We start from the raw sequence: 23239 nt of genomic DNA on the forward strand, positions 1-23239 counted from the left end.
ATTATACATCAGTGATAATAAATCATGCATGAAGCTACAACAAATAGAAATCTCTGTATATGTGTCTTCAAATATTAAAATAAAATTAATGCTATATTAGAATGAGAATGCACGGTGTTTGAATAAAATAACATAACAAAAGACTTGATTCTGCGAAGCATTTATTGTATACGCTAGACCAAATCAGTGCTTGAAAGATGGAAAATGCTCTTGATGTGAAGGAATCACATAAAGACTTGTGTCTTATCTTTCAGAATTGTGGTAGTTAGATGTAATTTAACATTATGACCACCAGATGGGAGATGAGCTCCCTAAAAAGAGTATTGTACAGTACTGTTAGACACTACAACTACATTAAATTATTTAAATTAAGTCCAATGAACTTTCATTATTATTTGAGTGCAATTAACTAATTTCAGTTGATTAATTTCACTGTTCATAATATCACAAAAATTTATTAGATTTAAAAAAAATCTAAGATTATTATTAAGCACTTACAATAGGAACAATTTCTGGAGGAGAAATGTGAAGCAAATATATTTTTACATTAATCCATCTGTTTTAGTCGATGAAGCTGTAAAGTTTGATATAACTTTACACAGAAAAGATTTGATCACAATAATATCACAAATATTTTTTTTTATTCATGTCTTGTGTCTATACTACTAAAACAGTAATTAAAAATTTACAAATTGGCCTCCAGGGATCCAAGATATAGCAGTACCATATCAATCATCAGTTTTGAGACCAGTTTACTTCCACTGTAACCCAGATTTGTGCTTTTGTTTTTATGCCACAAATGCTATCAATTAAGCTCAACGTTTATTAAATATTTCTTTAAAAGCTTAAGAAACTGATGGCCTCATGGAAGTAGCTGCCGTTTTTGTTTTCTCCGTGAGTTTTAAGTATTTAATCAGGAGTTAAACCGCTTAGTCTGCTTAATTTTAGTCTTTAATGCAGCCCCCCTGTTAGATTGTGGGTAAAATGTGATGGTAAAATAATGAAACAGACATAAACCTGTTACCACATTTCTGATGTGTGATTACAGGAAACATCACATGTAACAGTGGTGCAAAACCTATAAGACTAAATTCACTGATGGCATTAAGTAAGGCATTTTACACCATTTAAATATAAATATCATGCATAGAAAGGTTATATTGGTTTACACATTTCGGAATCTTTGGTGTTTTGTTTACCACACAATTTAATAATCACACACCTCTGACAGGATACTCAAAGGAAAAACAGTGTTTAAGATGACAGGTTTCAATGTGAACCTGGTGCGGAAGTTACAATACCTAACATGTGACTTTGCACTCACACTTGCCACATGACACCATGTGACTGGAAGACCCTATACAAACAGAAAAACAGAGAGAGAGAGAGAGAGAGAGAGAGAGAGAGAGAGAGAGAGAGAGAGAGAGAGAGAGAGAGAGAGAGACTGGAATATGGTTTTAGTCACTGAACCTAAAAAAAACTTTGTTGATATTTCTAATAGTGAGTATTAGTGTTCATTGGACTATGCAAATGATCAATCCATGGTGGGAATGCTGGATTAGCTCAGAGAACCACTGCATGTAATATTTTGAACTAATCTGTGCTCTGAAATCCAACAGGCCCTCCTCATTGAAATAAGAAACACATAAAATCTTTTCTGAGAAACACAGTGGATATGCCATCACAGTTACTCCCTCACCTGACTCCAAATAACTGCTAAAATAATGCTGTTGGTTGATGAAACATTCGTCACACACTTGGTTTTCACCACTTAGACATTACAAAAGTCACTGTTACTTTGTTTCAGTTCTGTTTGAATCTAAATAACATCTAGCATCAGTATATTGGTAGTTTTTTTTCTGTACACAGGGTATTCAAATGACAGATAAGGAACTTCCTTTAATTCTTGGTTATTTTGAACATATTACTCATAGAAATCCTATTGAAATTGAAGAAGGGAATTTCTTAACCGTTCATTATGTTGAATGCTCTAAATTTAAAGTGATAGTTCACAAAAAAAAAAACTCATAATTTACTCTCATGTTGTTCCAAACATATATGACTTTCTGAAGGTCAAAGGGTCCAGAACAACATTTGAAACCATGGATTTTCATTGTATGGACAAAAGGCATGAAGAAATTATTCAGAATATCTTCTTTTGTGGTTCTGCAGAACATAAAAAGTCATAAACGGTGAGTAAATGATATCAATTTTTATTTTGGAGTGAACTATTCCTGTAATTTATCAACTAAACAAGTTCCATGGTGTTTTGTGTATTTTATGACGAAAACCTTTTAATTCAGTTCTAAGATATGACATGGAGTTTCACAGAGCCTTGTAGGTGTAGACAGTAGTGAGTTATTAATGTAGTGCAGTGACTCACTCAGCTCGTGCGTTGTAAATCTGCCGTAAACAGCACAAACCGCCGCTAGAGGTCTCAGCCTCAGTGTTGACAAACAATAAAAGAGTTCTATGTGAACATCAATACATACCAACCTTCGGTTAAAACGCTATGTGGGTTTATGGTGGACCAATGTTGCGATTTGCCACTATTCTTCTCTGCTTAAACACTAAGACAGCTCAGTTAACCAGAGCAGTTTCTCGCTCGACTGACTGGACAAAGCCACTGCGGTCAATTTAGACTACAGTATATGACGAGCGAGATACAGTATCACAACAGTGAGTGTAAACAATACCCGGATGAAAAAAAAACCGCTGCATGTTGCAATGATTTTACGGGATCTGTTTTTACTGTATATACGCGTGCAAACGATAACCGACTCTATTTTTTTTCTTCCTGAAACCTTTAGTTACAGAGTTTCGCACCTTTGTTGCACTAGTATTCTGACTCCGACAATGCATGCATGTGAAAGTAGGTCAAGAGAATCGTATTGTTCTGTGAGCGTGTGATACTGCTCCATCAGTGTGTCGACTATTAAAATAAATGAAAGCAAATAAAGAAAAACTATTTCAGTATTTCCTTACGTGCACCGCAATTGTGCAATCTTGCCTATCTAATACCACACATGCTGTTTTCTGACAATAAAATAAATACATAAATTTAAAGTCCGACAGCTTATGAAACATGGCATATTTCAATTATATTCATATTAATAGGCTATACTACACCAATAATAGTTTGACTGTTTTAAAGTAAATCTAAGAAGTGACAAGTCATATGACATTGAAGATTTTACTTTGATTTGACCTTTACCTTATTTATTTTAATTAATTGTGTTTGCCATTTTGCACTTAAACATTTCAATACTTTGACACACACACACACACACACACACACACACACACACACACACACACAGGTACATTTCAATTAATTAGAATGTCATGGAAAAGTTCATTTATTTCAGTAATTCACCTCAAATTGTGAAACTTGTGTATTAAATAAATTAAATGCAGACTGAAATAGTTTAATTCTTCAGTCCTTTTAATTATGATGATTTTGGCTCACATTTAACAAAAACCCATCAATTAACTATCTCAGCAAATTAGAATATGATGACATGGCAACCAGCTAATCAACTCAAAACACCTGCAAAGGTTTTCTGAGCCTACAAAATGGTATCTCAGTTTGGTTCACTAGGGTACCACCATGGGGAAGACTGCTGATCTGACAGTTGTCCAGAAAACAATCATTGCCACTCTTTACAAGGAGGGTAAGCCACAAACATTCAATGCCAAAGCAGCTGTCTGTTCACAGAGTGCTGTATCCAAGCATTATAACAGAAAGTTGAGTTGAAGGTAAAGGTGTGTAAGAAAAAGATGCACAACCAACCAAGAGAACCGCAGACTTTAAGAGGATTGTCAAGCAAATTTGAATCAAGAATTTTAGTGAACTTCAAAAGGAATGGACTGAGGCTTGGGTCAAGGCACACAGACGTGTCAAGGAATTTGGCTACGGTTGTCATATTCCTCTAGTTAAGCCACTCACCAGAAGCCCAACAATTCACTAAAAAATTCACTTTTTATATATATATATATATATATATATATATATATTTTTTTTTTTTTTTTTATTGATGTTATGAAGTATTCTAATTTGTTGAGCTAGCGAATTGGTAGTTTTTTTTGTTAAATGTGAGCCAAAATCATCACAATTAAAATAACCAAAGACTTAAACTATTTCAGTCTGTGTGCATTGAATTTTTAAAATGCATGGGTTTCACAATTTGAGATGAATTACTGAAATAAATGAACTTTCCACGACATTCAAATTTATTGAGCTGCACCTGTATGTGTGTGTGCATATATAAAATCACTCATCAAAAAGAAACTATAAGTCCTTTAGACTCTGTCCCATGCTCAAGTGTAGTAATGTGTTTTTTTACAGTGTCACATACATTACTATTATTAATTGCAGCATACAATTATTTAAAAAAATCTAATGCATTTAGTTACTATGACCACAGCTTTGGCGTGGATAGTTTTTCCTTTTCCCCCTTTTTGGCACAAGTCATGATCATTTTCTGATCATGTTAAAAGAATTTTACATAATTTTAAATAAAAATTATAATTCAAATCACCCCTGGTTTACAATTAATAAAATTATTTTGCATAAAATGTTTTAAGTTTTCATGCAATATCTTAATTAAATCAAATTCATAGGCCCTATGTATAATTACATGTATCATTACGAACAGAACAAACCTGCATAGTAATAGACATTAGAAATCATAAATTAATTTTAAAATGATTATTATTTATTTATATCTGCATTGGAGTAGAAATAAAGCATGCTCATATATTTGAGTCCCTGCAACATAATCCAGATTTGAAAAATAAGCATGGTTTTACTATTAAAAGTCATTTTCTAACCCTTGGTACTTCAGACAATAGTAAATCTAATTTCACGTGAATCACTACAGTCCACAATGCGGCCTAAAATCAACCATCTAAAACTGATCATTGCGAAAAAAGTACTGTCTGTTTTGTTCGTCTTCCCAAGTTTTTGAAAACGGCTGGAAGAATGTCCAAATGTTGTGTGGAATCGCGGCGGTTTCACACCATAATGTTCCTCAAAATGCTCCGGTCGATCGGAAAGAAGACGGAGTTAATATGGCTGTCCACAATTTATCTGTCAGTGTAGTAAGCTCGCCTTGTGCTGCCGACACGACGCGCATAACAACCCATTTAGTTCCCATCATTTCAGAGCTTCTTGTCCCCTCCCCTCCAGACACAGACAACAACATACACCTTAATAGGGGCGCGTCTCCGACACAGCCGCCGACCAATAACCCGTCTGTCTGGGCAGAGACCAAGGGGATGAGCGCTCGCCGAGGCCCAATCAGCGCTTTTGTGTTGCCTGCCGGTGCCGGGGACTGGTCGTGAAGAGCTACAGCAGCGCTTCAGGATCGGAGAGTGAACCCGGAGCCAGAGGAACCTGAAGGGGTAAAGGCGAGTCAGGTGAGTCCGGGGATTCACGCGCGGCCTAGCCGGTATCGGATCGGATAGGGGAATTTGGGAGCGAGATGGTTTAAAAACGCATCCACATGCGATTCGGCAGTCATTTGGTGTAGATGAATTGGCTAAACGGTTAAAAGGGTTTTTGAGGGAGTCTGCTAAGCAGCCAGACAATAGCATAGCGGATTTTGCGTGGAAGCAAAGCGCCTCTTACACGCAGCAATTCAAAGCTGGCTAATACTATTAAAATGAGCTAGGGATCGCGCTGTGGCGTATCACACGTCGAGCGGCTATTTCAAGAGCGATTCCGCGAAAAGCCAGTCATATTTAGAAGCAACTTTGACAAGTTCACGGTCCAAAGCAGCATTTTAAATGCGTGAAACGGCTTTCATTGTTTCATCTGGTGTCCCGAGGGGTTAACCCAGATTGGCGAAGTAAGCCTCGCGTCCTCCCGGCTGTGGCTACAGTAGTGCAGTAGCAGCTCAGACACAATGAAAAAGCCCAACATGTACACACATGCAACGGCATCAAAATAATCTTAACGCTCGTATTCCAGGATTATCAACTCAAACGGGCTGTTTAGTGAGTGTTTTGGGGCTGTTGAGGGGAGCGGGCTTTCTCTCTTCAGTGCCGAGGGCACACGGATGGTGTACGGTGAGCCTGTACAATTAGAAAAAAAAAGATGTCGAAAATGCATCAGCCATTTACGTAAGTGAGGACGTTCTCTCAACTTGCTCCATATGCACGCAAATGGCTGCCCAACACTTGACAGACGCAGGAGTGAAATCTAATTCCAGCGTGAATGCAGGTATTGATCGAAGCCAACAGGGAGCCACTGATAATCGGGGGAGATGACGTTTAGAAAGAAACTCTGATCAATGATATGTGCTTTCTGTTAGTCGTTCACTGCAGACACGTCTAAAGAGAGACTGGGTTTACTTTATAGGCTTTATATAGTCAGAGGCTAACTCTAGCAGTCTGATTTGCAGAGTTTGACCCCTCAAGAATCTTTCACATGGATGATTTAGTGGCTAGATGACAGTACCTTAGTTTGTTTGTGGAGACTTTTTTTTTTTTCATTTTAAGAAGCAAAAAGTAGGAAATTCCTTATTTTGCTACCATACCAAAGTTTTTAAAACATGCACTCAGTAATTTTTGATGATTTTTTTAAAAAAAGTTTTACATTTAAATGATTTAACTGCACTACACCAAGTGGGTCTCCCTGCTCATGGGTGCTGCCATGTTGAGATCACATGACCTGCCTGTCATGCAATAGAGTGCATTGGCTGGTTCCAAAAGTAAAAATTCCTTTTATTTTATCCATAGGAGAATTTATTTTTAACTGTAACTTGTACACATTTAAAAACGACCTAACATAAACTACAAGGTTGGTAATAAACAGTATATGCTTTACACATCAGTTATTACAACTTTTGTTATAATCATGTTTGACAGTGGAAATACTGGTGAAAACTATATTACCCTTTATTCTGCAAAGAAATCTCCACTAATCAGTCAAATCTAGGAAATCACATCAAAATAACTGTTTAGGATCCACCCACTGTCTTTGCTTTCACACTACCTAAATATTCATATATATACACGCATATTTTGCAATAAATGTAGAATGTTGTTTCTATATACATAAAAATAGTTTCACATACATATAAACATAGTTAATTTCACCATATATATTTTTATTACCATTTGCAGTGTTTCATGGGATTGTATTTCTTTCCCGCATTCAAAGTTGTTAAGTGGCTATGAAAGTTTGTCTGATTTTCTAATGATATTTTTCTTTAACTTAAAGTAATGTCTTAATTGACCTTGTAGCTAGTTGGTTTGGTTCATGGCTTTATAACGTTTTAACCAAGGCTTTAAAAGTCCAAAGAGGAAAAATACTTCTGGAACCAAGGCTTCTGCAGAAGTGACAGAGTAACTGCTAAGCTACAAATAGTCGCAACCTAACAAACAGAATGAGTTTGAATTAAATGTGGCTATTATATGGATGTATGTAAAGTCAGGGTAAAGTTTAAAAACACTGAATATGAGCCAGCTTAATCTAAACACAAACTTTTTGAGTACACCTTTTAAGTTAAAGGAATTATAAAAAAAAAAACTAACAGACTTATGTGCTCCTAGATATTTTTATAGCATATAAAAGTTTCCCACTTTGACATGTCTCAGAGTAAAAGCTCCCCACCCACTGTTATTAAAGTCATTTATACTTATTGTGTGGAGAGAGAGGTCTGCATAGAAGTCACTGAGCATGTACTTCTCTAGAAATTATCCTGGTGAAATCATTCTAACGTCAGATGTAAGTAATCTGTGTAAACATCAGAACTGTGAAGAAAAAAAATTTTTTTTAGCAAGTAGCACATCTAAATAAGAGCCAATTTGAGTGTTTTCTGCTCATTTTGAAAAAAGGCTGTTGCATACTGTGAGGGGCGCCCCACTAGTATTACATCCTCGAGGGGTCCAAACAATGTTCTTATTGACTGTTTTGCTCAAAGGCATTTTGTGTGGACTGTTCCCCCTCCTCCCTCTCAGGCGGAAGATACTTGGCAGTGCGGTATTTATTTTTCTACCTTTTTTTGGGGCTATTCATCACTTTAGTCGGTGCACCCGAGCTCATGGCCATCGCCTGTGAAAGGATTTTATGCAGTTTGTTCTCTTTAATTTCCATGGTGCATGGGCATCTTATATTGCTAGTTACTGTCTGGTTTTGTTAAGCCCACGAAACCTGTGAAGTGCAGTGTGAGGTGATAAGATGGAATACACTGAAATGAGCAAAGACTCTAAGCTCAAGTTATCAATGTAGATTTCATCATAGATCTGTCATGGTTTAGAGGCACCTGTTCAAGGACCTTTTCTACCTAGACCAGCCTCACACCAGATCTCATGTTAGTACTGGTGCTTTAGCACAACATTGGCATTCCCATGCTGGATGCATGGATTTTCACTATACTATAAGCCTAATGCATATTTTTAAGTGGTTTGTGATTAATTGCTTAAGCCTCTTGTTGTGTGCTGAGGATGGTTCAAAAAAATCTAATTCTTTAATTTGAATTGCAAATTGTTAATGAGTCAATGGGGTCCAAAGCAACATCAACATTCTTGAAAATATCATCTTATGTGTTCTCTGTAAGAATGAAGCTCACATGAGTGTGAGTAAATGATGCCAGAGTTAAATTTTTGGGTGAGCTATTCCTTTTTATAAGCATTTATAAGTGCAGAATTACTATTCACAATCTAAAGACTGATTCTGTGTTAGATCATATTTTGGACTTTAACACTTAACTCAACTTGGATTCAATCGTGGGTTCATCTAGAAGAGGAGACCATGCCATTGAAGAAGACATTTGAGAGGGAAATCACATTTAGAACTAGATATTGACTCTTGGATCAGGAAGAGTACTTGACTTGGATGGGTTTCAGGACTGCTGAATGGTCAGAAAAGGTAGTGTTTAGAATTAGCAGTGCCCCTTTGGCAATCGCATTGAGTAGACACAACAATACGACCTGCTCTGTAAACATGCGCCATGAGATTAACGGTAGTGCAAAATAACGATGTGGACCCAAGTTGTGCTAGTTTTGTAAAACGAACCCTCACTGCGACAATCCTGAGAGCCCAGAGCGGGGCATTGACACTCGGATGTCCTCCCATTGATCTCCTACCCTTCAACACACCTTCAGTGTCGTTAGTGTTGTTTTAAAGCCGGTTAGAATGAGAGGGAAATGGTCACGTCCAGTAGTTGTTTTTTTTTGGTTTTGTGTGATAGTGGGTTTAAAAAAGACCCTCAGGACTGAACTGTCAGGTCCAAAAGAGTTTGATTCATTGGCTCTTGGGTAAGCTAGGGGCTGTTGCGCGCCCTTTTTCCAGATAAGGCTTATTGGTCGAGGAAACAATATGATCAAATGTCTTTTGGCTTTATAAAGCAGTGTAATGGACAACATCATTACCTCAGACCTTCCCATTGACATCATCGAGAAATTAGTTGTCATATACTCAGGAATGTTTTTGATTGTTCTTTATTTTTCAGTTTGAGGTTTAGTCACAGGGTTAAGTTTTGAATAATTGATTTTCACTGCAGTTTATCATTTAGCCATATTCCTTTTTTTAATTCAGTATTTGAACTCCAGTCCTTTCCTTCTAGATCATTTTGTATTCAAGTGGTGTTCATACTAATTATTTGTCATTTGTCTTTGATAAAACAGTCTGTACATCAAGTCTTTCGTCACTATATGAGAAGGTCTGATTGATACCTACTCCAAATCAGTGCTCATTTCATGGCCCATAGTTATGTAAAATTGAGACCGGAATGTTTTGAAAAGAAAGAAATCAGGATAATTACCCCTTAATCAGAAACATTACATTTATTTAAAAATGTTCCCAAGCGAAAATCCTTTGAGGGTGAGAAGTCTTGTCAGTTGCTTGATATTGATGATGTTAATGAATGTGAATTGATAAATCTAGACCAGTGAAAGAAGTACAAATAAAGAGAAAAGTAAGTCAAACTGTTTTAGGGCCTGATACCAGTCTATGTTCTGTAGTATACAGTAGGAAGTGTTTTAGAAAGGGTTAAGGGATAGTTAACTCAAAAATGAACATTCTCTCATTATTTACTCACCCTCATGTCATTCCAAACCTGTGTGACTTTCTTTGTTTCTGCAGAACACAAAAGAAGATATTTTAGAGATAGATGTGTTGTCCACACAAGGAAAGTCAGTGGGGTCCAAAACAACATTGGACCCCATTGACTCTCAAAATGATTCTTCAGATCTTCTTTTGTGTTCGGCAGCTCTGGGTTTTCTTTTCATTCAAAACTATTAAACATTGTTTTCATTCATTTAAGCGCAGCTGAAATAAATAAGTATTAGATGTGTGAAAATTAGAAATGTTGATTGAAATAACTGAGGTAGCTGGAATAAGGTTATTGATGTGCTTTCCCCCCAAAATTGAAATTGACTAAAAACTGAAAAATAAATTTTGTATACAGTATATAATAATATTCAAATATGGTCCAGAATGACAAGAAGGGGAGTAAATGATTTTAAGTTTTTCATTTTAGGATGAACTATTGCTTTAAAACTTAAGAAAATCTATTTCAAATTAGAACAACTTGAAAAGGAGGAATCTGCTTCGATGCAGTCTATGTTACAGATCAGACTTTCATGATTTTTCCTCTACACTGAAAGTTAAGCATATGGCTAAGCTAAAATAAGTGATTTGTAAAGCAATTTGTGCTAGATGTCAGCCTGTGTCTCATTTTCAGCACACTGTTTTAGAGGTATCTGAAACCCTCTGGTGGTTGTCAGTTGCACAGAGGCCTTTGACTCCTCAGTTTTTTCCGCTCGGCTCTGTCAGTTGCTGATTAATTATTCCCCACCATTTTAGTTGTGAGATCTTAGGTGGGCACAGTGAGCAGGTACTGAGAGGAGTGTTTGAGTCGACTGTAAAGCGTCGCTTGTATGTTGGTGCACTGGTCTTGTTAACACCTGAATGGGGAGGCTGCGTTCTGCGGGCCTCATGCAATGCTTATTAAACCCCACGCAGAAACAATCAGCCCAGATGAATGGCTTCCTGTGAAGTTTAATTAGAGGGCCTCCCTGATGCTTTAGCTGGATAAACAGCAGCAAGAAACGACATGACGGGCCTCTTGCGTTGATTGTTGAAGATTGTGTGTATGTGAAGTGCAAGAAGCCCGACTGGAAACGAAGATGTTTTTAGGTTTAGGAATGTTGTCGTCTTTTTCCCCAGTGGATGGTGTCTTACCATCCCAATCGTGAAATAGATGAGTTTTTCAAGCTTCAGGAGTCTTGGCCGTCACGAGAGCTCCGGATTGTTGTTAATTTGCTCGACGTCTCTCAAGTGGGATTTCTCTGAAGATGAGGTGTGGACCGCATTAATTGCGGCGGGTCCAGGTATTGGCTGTGGTTGAAAAATTCAGAAGTATTGATTCAGGCCAAGCTGTTTTCATCATTCCACGATGTGTTACATTGTAGCGAGACGGAAGCTTTGAGTGAATGTGAAGCGCATAGACCCGTTTTATGATTACACTGGGAGGTATAGGCGTATAGTCCCCAGATGGGTGGCTTTTGTAGCGCGAGGTTCTCCGGCTGAACTCGTTTCAGGAGCGAGAGAGCTGTGTGGTGGGTTGAGCTGATCAAAAGACTGCTGGAACACTTCAGTACAATATGAAAGAGTAAGCGGAACCCATCCGAAGCATTTCTCTGTGGAACCATCTTAGTTTTCATGGCCCGGGGGCTAGTTTGTCTATTAAAGTTGATGGACCTGACATTGTATATGGCATTGCATCATTTATTTAAGCTAAAGTAGTCTTCGAAAAGTTTTTGTTTTGACTATGCGCAGTCATAAACTTCTCTTTTATTATTGTGACACTGTCCAGTTGCAACAACCACTTAATGGGACGGTTCACACAAATTTTTTTTATCATTTGTACTACGTCATGTTATTCAGAACCTGTGTGATGCAATATGTTAATACTTAATATGTACAGGGTTAATACGTTAAAATTGGAGTCCCAATTGACTTTCATTGTATTGACAATAACGGTTACAACATTGTTCAAAATTTGTGTTCCACAGAAAGAAAGTCAATTAATTTTTTATTTAATTTCATTTTTGGGTAAATTATACCTTTTCAACTGGTTGCTATGAACCCCTTAAGTATATAAAAAAAACTGCAGCAATTTTTGTTAATTAAAATAGAAATAAACAAATAGCTAAGAAAATTGGGAAACTTGTCTTAGCATCTAACTGAAATGGAAAAATGTAAATTAAAGAACTAAAATGACTAAATCTGAAACAAATAAGGAAAATAGAAATATTTATAAAACTAAAAGTAATAAAAAAAGATAAGTACATTACAAAATTACTCAGATTTAAACTAAAATTAAAATGAAAACTGATTTAATTTAAATAATAAATGATACAATAGTACAAATATTGCTTAAGTAACACCTGATCTGACCTTGTTTTACTTGATGCTTGTTCTCTCATATCATCTAGGACCACTTTACAGGGTTAAAGTTTGCTTTTGACATGACATTGCTGGATCCGTAGAGTAGGCTGAAACGGCTAACTAAAATGTATAAATAAACAGAAAGCAAAAATAATTCAGCTGGTACATTTGAGGAAATCTCTGAAAGCTGTCGTACCTGTGGTAGTTAACCTTGATAAGAATTATAGCTGACTCTCTGTACATGCGCAACCGCAAGATTCAATTCCCATAATCCCTGCACAAATGCCTCTTTGTCTTATTACTGTGTTTAGCAGATTAACAAATCGAACCTTAGCACATTTAAGCATCCTCTCCATACCCCTCCATTCAGCCGCAGGCCTTTGTTTCTCGGGTCATTCTGTTGGAATCAGAAAGGGTGCGTGATCTCTCTTCAGCCTGTATGGATGGAGCTTGTGCGAATGCAGAAATCTGGGTTTTCTTGAAGTTTTGGTCCCGTGCACACTCCTTGCAGTCCATCTCTCCAAGCCTATCTGCTTTTCCAGAGCACCGGTTCCTTGGTGGAAGTCATGTTTTCCCCGAGTGTATGTCTGTGTGCCCATTACTTTGAGCGCCAGAAGGGAGCCTCTGCAGATTTTATCACAACTTGATAAAGCACTGGTCATGTGGGTAAAGGTAGTGTGCACGTATTGTGTATTTGGGGATATTTATGTAATTTTATTTATTTATTTGTATTTATTTGTATTTTGCATATGATTTGATGGCAGGTTTTTTTATTTTTATTGCCTGACTGTCCTCCCTGCCTCTTTCCCAATTGAGCCCCATTTTAAAATCATTTTGCTACCTCGCTTTCTCCAGATGGCTCACGTTCCAGCATTTTTCCTTTTTTTTTTTTTTTCTCTCTTCTTTTTGTTTAAACAACGTATGCCCCACCCTGTGGTCTGAAGTTCCGCAATGAGCCGTCTTGACAAGGTGCCAGGTTTTAGATTCAGCGTCTTGTAAGAAGTACATTTTCCTCTTACTGCCCCCTTTAGCCCCCTCCTTTTTGTCTTTTTTCAATCTGTCTTTCTTTCTCTCTCTCTCTCTCTCTCTCTCTCTCTGTGTTCGTGTGACGTCTTGACCACTAACGGCTACATATTAAGAGATAATTCCATACCCTGAGGTTACAAACCGGCTTAGACTGGCTCTCTCGCATTTTGACTCCACTGGGTACCCTGGGTGAAAAAAAAGATATTGTAACTCCCTGTTTTTTTGTTGTTGTTTTTTTATTTTAAAGGAACAGGAGACTAATTTTCCCTGAGAATGACATCAGTTCAGTCTGCAGTGCTTTAAACAAACATGTTGTGCATTTATGAAAGCTACAAGGATTGCTCATGTCCCTAAAAGCATGACCAGGCAAACCACAACGACTTCTGTTCTATGATTATTGGAAATATATTTTTTTTTTTACATAATTATGCACCTTAGTAACAGTAATGCAGCCTTTATTTTAGAACATTCGTTCTCCAGTTGCAAAAGGTTTTATCAATTGTACAGTGGAGACCAATGCTTATTTTCACGAGGGAATTGTCACAAGGACTTTATCTCTGTAACTATAAGGTTTGAGACAGAAGTCCGTTCCTTTTTTTTGTGACAAGTTACAACATATGTTTCAAACATGTAGATTAACATGACGGCACACTGACATACCGGTATATTCAGACACGAGTCCGATATATAATGAAGGCAGGATTTCATTTAAAGATCGGACCGTGTCATCAGGACAAAAGGTATTGTTAATGTCAGGTTGGAGTAGACATGTTGTCATATTTTAAATGTCATGTATACAATTTATTAATTAATTAACAATCTTATCTAATGATCAATATATATATAAATATATATATATATATATATATATATATATATATATATGTGTGTGTGTGTGTGTGTGTGTATATATATATGTATGTATGTGTTAGCCAAAACAGTGTTAATTGTTACATTTGAATTGAAAACTGAATTTTTTTTATTTGTAATATAATTATTAAACAGTTCAATTGCAACAACTATTGGGGCATGTTGTCACTTAAAGTCAGCGAGTATTAAATGAAACGTGTTTTTTTTTTTTTTTTTTGGATATGCCACGTCTGCAGAAATGTATTTTAAAAATTAGCCTACCTTCAGAAATAGACACTGCACTAAGAATATGTATATGAAAATTGTGACAACTAGCCCCATTTACCTAAATCAGATTATCTTAACTGGCATAAAATCAAGGATAGTGTGTTTCTTTCTCATAATGGCTTTAACTAGTTTACGTTGTTATTTTGTAACCATTTTTAAATATTCATTCAGCCTCTTAGGGATATCAGAGCGATTCATCTCCACCATTGCTGCTTTTTTTCCCCTCACGTTTCTTCTCTTTGTGAATTTTCTCTCTTCTGGCAAGAGTGTTATATTGTGTTTCTCCTTAACCTTGAAGTCTGTCTGTATCTTGTATAAATAGGTCTGCAGCTTTATTCAGATCCTCTCCATTCGTCTCCCTACAGTCTGTTAGAAAACCTCCTGTTGAGGGTTTTTCTCATTCCTCTACGTATTAAAGCTGAAGTTTGGATGTGAGGATTTCTGAGGAAGGGCAGTGACAGAAAGGGAACCGGGCCCGTCAAGAGGCGGTTCCTATTGGTCAATGCAGTCTGGATCCGAGTGTCGAGCTTTGACTGAAAATGAAAGTTCAGTTTCATTCAGTATTTCCTCCTCGTGTTTGCAGCTCAGTGTGGTTTCTGTACTTGCTACTAACTCGGGGCCTCTGGTTAGCACTGTTCCTCACATGTTTGAGGAAACCTGGTTTGCGTTCGAGGCGCATTTCCACACTGTATGCTGTTTAAACCGCTGTTTGCGTCTACAACCTCTTTCGGTATCTTAAAGATCTTGTTGATGTCTTTATTTGGTCTCTTTGTCTTCAGCCTCACTCCCCCACACACTTCCTCCCCTTTGCCCCCTGCCACTGCCCCCACCCTCCTCCTGATCCGCCCCTCCCTCCCTCGGGCGACAGCAGAACAGGAATTGATTAGTGGCACGGCTTAAAAATAGAAGGGCCTGTTGTCATGGCAACGGCCACAATGAGCTGTTGTCTTGTTTAATGAAGACCGGGATTTTAAGTGTTGTAGCTGAACAGTACAGTGAGTGGGAGACGCCATTTCTGGCTAGGTGTGCGCAGACCCCGGGATGGAGATATTAGCAGTGATCTCGCCCCTTCAGTCAAAACCTTGCATTGTGCGGTATGCAAATAGTCGTGAATGTTTTTGTGCGCGTGTGTGCGCACGTGCTTGACGTGTAGCTTTGCAGGTACGACTACCAGTCTGCTTTGTCGCAGTATCTTCCTGGTTGCTTTACCCTCAGGTGCTCACTGAATCTGCAGAAGTGCAATAAGGTAAGGCATCAAATGCATCATGCACTGGCAGCTCTAAAACACATTATTGACTCAACCCACATCCTGTTACCCATACGTCCCGTATGCATCACGCCAACCAATTACAACTCTGTTGCCATGGGTGCCATCAGCCTAATTGGCCTCATTAGTGTCAGAAACGGGCCGTATGCAAAGTTTGGTCAAATTCCCAGCAGATCTCTCTTCTGAGTAATATACAGTAATAGTTAGCCATTGTGTAGGTCGTTGGTGAGGACAACGGTCCAATTAGCGAATGAACCATTAAGCTTTAGATACTGTACTCGACTCAGCCTCCCAGAAGTGGTTTTGAAATTCCTGTCAGCGTAGGAGCTTGCACATAATGTGCCGTTTGGTGACGGTATGCTAATGCACCTCTCCTGAAATTCCCCCTCAGCAACCTACTTCTGTGACATCACAGCACAGCTGACTTACATCTCAATTATGCTTGCATCACATTGCAGCTGGATTGCGTGTGATGAGAGAAATTATTTATACTGATAAATATGTCAACAAGCTTTTTTTTTTTTACTATTGGAATTTTCATTTGCATCTTATGAATTCAATTGTTGTAGAGCTCCAGTGGGATTCTTTGAATGTAATTTGATGGGGTTTGCTTGGTTTTAGGAAGGTCTTTAATCCAGGAGTTTTCGGGGCCGTGGGCTCCCAAATGTATTATCCCTTTGCTAGGGATTCCCTTACTAAAATATAGAAGCAGTCTTGTATTTTTATAAATGCAGACCTGTTTATAGTAAGCATTCTGTTATGAAGACATAGTTTGTTAATTCACTTTCATTTGTTGTTTTACTTTTTTTTTTTTTTATCATTTTTAATTGTCTTTTATTTATTGCTGTATATATATATATATATATATATATATATATATATATATATATATATATATATATATATATATATATATATATAATATTTGACAGCATTTTTCAGCAGCGTTCCTATTCTAAAGCCCCTTTCACACTGCCATTCCGGCAAATACAGGGGTAAAGTGTTCCTGCAATTGTTCCCGGGTCTCTAGATTTGGCACTTTCACACTGCCAGTGATGACCCGGGATATGTGCATGCTTTCACACACAGCCCTTGAAGATCCCGTAACGACACGTGACATCAGCGCGTGATGTGTAATGTACGAGTTGAAAACACTAGACACGTTATACTTTCACTGAAGCAAGCAAACGATCTCAGCGTCAGTGCGAAAAGTGAGGAACTAACTGATCTCTGCTTCATTACAGTTTGCACAGATGTTTTCGTTGCGAACGTTGATCTTCCTTTAAAACAGCCGGTTCGACACGGAATTAGATCTGGCTTTTGTTCACACAGCGGTCGTCCCGGGTCCAACCCTGCAATGTTACTAGGTCCTCGACCCGGGTTCAATGCGATAATCAATCCCGGGATGTGGTTGCTTTCACACAGAAGGCGACCCGGCAATGTTCTGGAAATATTGCGGGTCCGACGTGCAGTGTGAAAGGGGCTTAAGATTAGTTTACAAGTAAAAAAATTTTTACTTTTTTTTTTTTTTTTTTTTTTAGTTACCCATTTTTGCCAAGTTGATGATTTGTGAAAAGTCTCGCTATTCCTTGATAATATGTGAATGCTTAAACTCAAAGTAATGTAGTGTTTATTTCCTGGAAAACAAGAACTGATAAAAAGTAAATGTGTACCTTGAATGAAGTAGTTGCTTTGGATTAAAGCGTCTGCCAAATGCGTAAATTACATTTTGTAAGCTTCTCCTCCTATTCTGCCCAACTATATATCTCTGGGACTCTCATTGGTTATGATTTTTTTAGAGATGCACTGTTACTAATCTCACATGATGACTGGTGCTTATATCTGTACATGATATACTGCCCTCTAAATTCATTGGTATGTTGTACTTTAATTTATCTTCAGTTCTAATAATTAATGTTGATATTACAGTCTATCAGATTTGCTGCATACGGAACCGCAGAAATTAAAAACTGCAACTCCATCTATATAAAACAGAGTATACATCACCTAGCCCAAAACCCAGTGTGCGGTAAATATCACACACACTGTTGTCATTACAATCACCACAAGTCAACATTTGAGAATTTGTGGAGTTCAAGGTAGCTCTGACTCCTGCTGATCCGGTTCACTTATACTGTACATCATGCTCCAGATACACTTTATTTGTATATCTGTGTAGTAAAAGGATAACGTAATTTTTTAAAAACGGGTTCCTAAGCATTTTCTTCATTTACTGTCCAAATTGTCCTACCCCAAAAGTCATGCCTTTGGATGAGTCAATGGTGTGTTGCATTGTGCTGGTCAGGATGCTTAAACGAGCAGCGCTTTGTTTTTATAGCGACACAAGAGGAAAATCTTTGCTGGAAACTACTCCAAATTCTGGATTACTGGATGTCTGAGTTAATTTCAGATGCCTTGAGCCATTTTGCTAATAAGTTTATGTTCTAAAAAGCATTTTAGAAAAGCAGATAATTAGAGATGCACCGATCGATTCATGCAATCGATCAGCCAGGGATCGGAAACGGCCGACTTTCCTCATGATCGGCGACCGGCCAATCAGTCTCATTTCTTTCTGATTTCGAGTCGATTTGTTTTGTTACCAGTGGCACAAGCAACCAGGTCACGTCAGCCATGCATTCTCGCACTCTTCTTTCTGATGACTGCTCTCTCACACACATCTTATTTACTCCGGTTAAATAGAGCTTGTATTGCACATTATTTTAGTTGTTCCCGCATGTTTTGCACTGACACCAAAGGTGTGCGCACCACCACTGATCTATATTAGTGGAGCACACAAGCCGGCCCGAGCTCAATCTCAAACAGCTTGTGAGCCACAAATACCAAAATGAGTGGCTTACTGCGCCAAAACATTCAAATACATACAAATTTGTAAAACAGTAGGTTTTGGAACGTTAAATAGTTGACACAGACGTGTGTTGTTTTACAGTATATTGGGTCCATGGATAAACTTAAACAGCCCACAGTCCAATATCCCTGCTGCTGTCTGTCATGTCAATTAAAGAACTAAAGATAAAGAAAATCTCTGCTCTTGACTGAATACGATTTATAAGGGTAAGCATTTATTAATTTTTTTTACAATGAAGACTACAGAAATCAAATTTGATAATTTACATTTGGTAGTATTCCTTACCTGGAATACTACCTTACTTAAACTTACTTAACTGCAAACTTAGTTTCATAGCTCTCTTTTTTCTGCATTTATTTGAGCTTTTTGCAATTATTTTTATTTGTTTTTATTTTATTACTGATTTTTTTACTTTATGAAAATAAAACTGCGTTGAAGAAAAGTAGATTTTTGTGTTGTGTATATGCTGTCAATTATAGCTTCTAGAAAGAAAAAAAAATTGAAATTGGCAAAAATCATTATCGGCAGATCACGCTAACTAAAAATCTGAATCGGCCAAGAAAATCACAATCGGTGCATCTCTACAGATGATCAGTTTTGTCCCGGAGTACCAGAAAAATCATATCAAGCCCTGCTTAAACCTGGCCTAGCTTTCAGAAAAGTTAAAAAAGCTTCTCTAATCTAAGGTCGTGTTCTGTAAAGTCATTTGATTCATGTTCATGAGGGGTTTAGGGAGCTCTTCTGTTGACATCTTTCACACGTTTAAGCCCAAGTGTTCTGCCAGTCCATATTGATCAGAGGGCTAACTCACTCGGGAGACTTAATTTGAAAACAGAAAGGTGACAAGTAACTGTTTTGAACTAGTTAGCCCCTAAAACATCTCTATGGTCCAAAGTGCATGTTTTGTGGTCAGGTGTGCTGTGTTCCTACATCTTATTCGGCTGTTTTTCTTTGGTTAAACCTATTCCCAGATCATCAGGGGGGGATACCGGAGCAAGGAGGAGTGAGAGCAAAAGTGACAGCTGAATGAGAGAAATCACTCAGGTCTTGACCAAACAGGTGTTGTCACCTGCTTTTGTGGCTCTACTGGAGTCATGGCTGAAGAAATGGTTGCATGAGATCATGAGGCCCAGGTCTGCTGTTCAAGTCATATTTCTGCTTTACGTGCCCTGAGGGAGGTCACACTCTCGCTGGTGCTTTGTCGCTTGTGAAAGCGAGTTCACGGAGTGGCAGCCAGCTGCTGAGGAGCTGAAGATAAACCTCCTAATGGCAAATGGAGGGTCGTCACCTTGTTGACATTTCGTTTTTGCAACATGCCAGAAGGGCTTGGGTGTACGGCAATTTTGGAAGCGGGAATCTAGGCTCTCCAAATTTAAGACAGAAATACACTAACTTGACTTTTGCCCTGATTTGTGGTCTGAACGTGTTGGTGCGAGTTGCCGAAAGCCAATAAGCAGATTTTGGTCTTTTAGAATTGACACTGATTTCACATAAAGTAGTGTATGACGGGCATAGACCTGATTTTGGGCTGATTTTAGAGCCAGTTTTTTTTTTTTTGTCATGTGTCTCCTAACAACAAACAAAGATTTTAGTGTATTCTAGCCTTTAGACATTTAAAATCGCTGGTCATTCTTAGAAAGGCTTGGCAGCAAACGTGGTCACTACATGGTCCCCTTAAAAGTGACTGTAGCCAAGTCATCCATAATTTCCTATCATAGTTATTTGTATGATTAATAGAATATTAAAGGTGCCAGTTTTTTTTTTTTTTTAGTTTTTTTATTCTCTCATCCCTGCCTTTATTTTAGAGGGTTATATTTTTCTAGTACATTAGCTTAAATATTTAAGTCCACTTGTTTATGGTTGAATATTTCGCCTGACGTCTACACACTCTGTTCGTTGCGGTGAAAGTACGGAGGATGTTTATGAAGTGTTTATCCAGGACCGAGAGTTCTGACATGATAAATGTCAAATCCGAGCCCCTCTTCACAAATAAAGTAAACAGAAATAAAGTCTTTTCATCTTCCTCTAATCCAAAGTCCACAGATGTCTGCTTAAAGGGACAGTACACCCAAAAATTAGTCTTCAGTTATTCACCCTCATGTTGTCCCAAAACCTGTATGACTTAACTGTCTTCCATGGAGCACAAAATAAGAAATTTTGAAAGTTATCTATGTTTTTTTTGTTTTGTCCATACAGTGGCTTTTATTGGCTTTACATGTTGTTTTATACCATACTACTGACTAATTTTATGGACAACAATGTTCTTCAGCATATCTACAGAAGAAAGTAAGTCATACAGGTTTGGAACGTCATAAAAATTCTGTCATTTACTCATATTCTATTTCTTTCCACTACGTCCATACTGTTGCACCTTTTGCAGATACATTAAAAATCAATTAGCTCCTGCTGAAAATCCAACCAAATGATTTCCCAACAATTTCTCAGAACATTACTGTGAAGTTTGCATCCAGACATCAGTCATTTCGCAAGTGTTCATGGCTCTCACCCTATATGACCCTATGCCAAGCCTGCTCGCTCCAGCTTTAACTAGGTTATTGCGTCAACGCCTGCCCTTCACTATTAATCACTCTCCTTATATTTAAACCCCAAAGAACTGCAGCTCCATCCAAATGGATACTTCCAAGAACAAAACGAGCAGCCAGACCTGCTCTTGCCCAATGCATATTGGTTTTGTTTGTTTTTTTTATTCATCAGTGTGGGCACACACACCTTTAGCGATGGTGTAGCAGCCATTTTGAGGTCTCCGTGCTCAGCATCAGATGCTGCAAACAGGAAAGGCTTAATCTAGCCAATTGAGCGGGTGGGTGATCAGAGGGGCTGCATGCGAACAGGCAGATTTGGGAGATGGGCCAGGCTCCGAGGGTGGGGGATGGGGGCGACAAACGAAGATGGGTGCAAACCCCTGTTATTTCACGATAAATGTTGTGCCTTAGGACGAAACTTGGGGAAATTAAGAGGATACATCGCTACTCTTGCATGAAGGAATCTGAGCGTTTCGATATCAGACCAGTCCTGGGGCAGTACTAGCGTGACGTTTAAAACAAGGCACCTTGTACCTCTCTGGGTGAGGGATGCAGTGCCACCGATGCTTTGGTCTAGGAGGTGGGGCAGGGGGTTACGTCAGCCAAATGAATTGTCATGAAGCACATCATGCGTGAAATGAGCTGCGGATTCCTTCGTGCACTTGCAACTGGCCATATTATTATCATCACTTCTTTTTGCTGGTGATTTTTTTTTTTTTTTTTTTTTATAATTTTTGTACACACTTTCCGAATCAGTTCTCTTTTGTAGGGGAGGAAGGGACTTTGATTTTGCGTGTGTGTATGGGTTCAGAGGGCGATGGCGTTTGCAGTGGGGGCAGAAGGAGGAGGACATTTTTGTGCTTGCAGTGATCTGATCGACAGGCAGCAGTGGCGTGTGCATAAAGAAAATGGTGTGCCGGTGGGGGATGGGCAGAGGGGAATTAAGGGTTGGCATTATGACAGGGTAGCGTGTCAGGAGAGTGCTGCTGTCTTTTTTTTTTTTTTTTTTCATTCCATTTCTTCATCTGTTCCATCGTCTTCATCTTCAGTCTGCCCTAACCCCCAACTCTGCCCCCCACCTGAACCGATTAAGATCCCAAATGTGCTTTCTGAATGTTACAATCGGTTTACAAAAAAAAGAATAAGAACTGAAAAGTAGTTTGTGGTCATCCGTACCTTTAAGGGGCCCCCAGAAAGTGAGCGTGTGTGTTTATTTTTACAACCCAGGGAGGAAAAAAAGGAATACTTTTTTTGGAAGGGGGGAGGGGTGGAGAGCGAGAAGGGAGGGGTCAGTTTTTGCTCTGCTTTGTGGTGTGTGGCACAGCTGTATTAGAATGGTGGGTCTGAAGGGCACAAAGTGAGTCTTGTGTCGGTATGGCCCATCAAACCACACGAACACACATACTCAAATTGTTCCTAGTTTTTAGGCCTTTTCCCTACCTTGCAAAGAAGTCCTGCACAAGTAACCCGTATGTCGGGACAGAAGTTTGATTATATAAAATGGAGATTTGAAAGTTGTGGTGTAGGGTGTTGCGAGGGTCGCAGGGCGAGATCACCTGATAATCTCATCTGAAGTGAAGCAACACGGCTCGTCCGCGGTGTGCTCACGCACACCATTTTACTCTCTATCTCTGTTTTTCTTTTTCTCGCTCTCTCTTTCTTTTCATCTCTGAGCTGCTGCTGCTGCGTTGGCTGGCGTAGTGCCCAAAGCAGTGAGTCTGTCGTGGAGTGCGCGTGTGCAGGTTTCTGGGGAGGAGGAGGAGGATGATGAAGGGGGTGGCTGGGATGTTTGTGTGTGTGTGTGTGTGCGTCGATATGCAAAAAGGGGGGTAGATAAAGGAGTGGGCTGAGTAAAGAGAGTCTGGTTTTTGTAGCAGCTGACTGAGACAGTCATTATATTATGTAAAGGGTGGGGGGTGATGGTGTGGGGGGGTCAGACTGACGTGCACTGCACGGACCTTCTGATTGGCTGGCTGGTGCCATTGTTGGTTATGTGT

The 23239-nt window shown here is 38.6% G+C and overlaps 1 protein-coding gene across 1 annotated transcript in view; it reads left to right on the top strand.

Moving 5' to 3' along the window:
• The first annotated feature begins 5193 nt into the window (after nucleotides 1-5193).
• The window catches only part of LOC127935281 (transcriptional repressor p66-beta), a 40778-nt gene continuing 22732 nt past the window's right edge, over nucleotides 5194-23239 (top strand). The window contains exon 1 of the mRNA XM_052532989.1: nucleotides 5194-5421. The gene's annotated coding sequence lies outside the window, so the exon portion shown is untranslated. The remainder of the gene's footprint in view (nucleotides 5422-23239) is intronic.

This window comes from Carassius gibelio, chromosome A19 (genome assembly GCF_023724105.1).
Source record: "Carassius gibelio isolate Cgi1373 ecotype wild population from Czech Republic chromosome A19, carGib1.2-hapl.c, whole genome shotgun sequence".
Taxonomy (NCBI): Eukaryota; Metazoa; Chordata; class Actinopteri; order Cypriniformes; family Cyprinidae; genus Carassius; species Carassius gibelio.